The sequence below is a fragment of the Malurus melanocephalus genome, unplaced genomic scaffold (assembly GCF_030028575.1).
Source record: "Malurus melanocephalus ecotype Western Australia unplaced genomic scaffold, MMel_1.1 scaffold_221, whole genome shotgun sequence".
Taxonomy (NCBI): domain Eukaryota; kingdom Metazoa; phylum Chordata; class Aves; order Passeriformes; family Maluridae; genus Malurus; species Malurus melanocephalus.
In genome coordinates this window covers 960,956-961,675 of record NW_026623453.1, presented here as the reverse complement: position 1 = coordinate 961,675, position 720 = coordinate 960,956, and positions in this window count along the sequence as shown.

Here is a 720-nt window from a genome sequence, read left to right as displayed (position 1 = left end):
TCCGGGCGCGCTCTCGCAGGGACGCTCGGGCTGTCCCGGTCCCGGCTCCGGGCGCGCTCTCGCAGGGACGCTCGGGCTGTCCCGGTCCCGGCTCCGGGCGCGCTCCCGCCGGGACGCTCGGGCTGTCCCGGTTCCTCCCCGGGGCGGGGCGGAGGCGGTGGCCCCTCCCATGGTGCCCCGCGCGCGGCAGAGCCCCGCGCCTGCGCACAGCGTCGCCGGCTCCCAGCAGCGCAAGATGGCGGCGGGCGCGTCGGACCCACTGGAGGAGATGCTGCTCTTCTCCGAGGAGGTGGACGAGAAGGCGCTCAGCGACCTGGTGGGATCCCTGGAATCGCAGCTGGCCGGCGGCCGCGGCCCTTCCGAGCCGCCTGCGCCCAGGACCTCCGCCCAGTCCCAGCAGCCGCAGCAGGGGAGCCTGGCGGGGGGCAGCAGCCCCGGCCGGCAGCAGCACGGCCGCTCCGCGCCCCTTCCCGCGCCCGGGGCAGGGGAGGCGGCGGGGTGCCCCGGCAGCGCGGGGAGCCGAGCCCCTGCCCAGGGGCCTCTCCCATCCCCGTCTCCCCCGGCGGCGGCGGCGGAAGCGGCGGCAGGGAGGGGAGCGAGTGTAAACAGTAGTAGTGTGCAGCAATCACATGGAGCGGCTCCCGGCGGCGGCAGCCCCGCCGCGCCCGCCCCGCCGCAGCCCGCCGCCCCTGCCCAGCCTGTCAACAACCATGTGGCCGC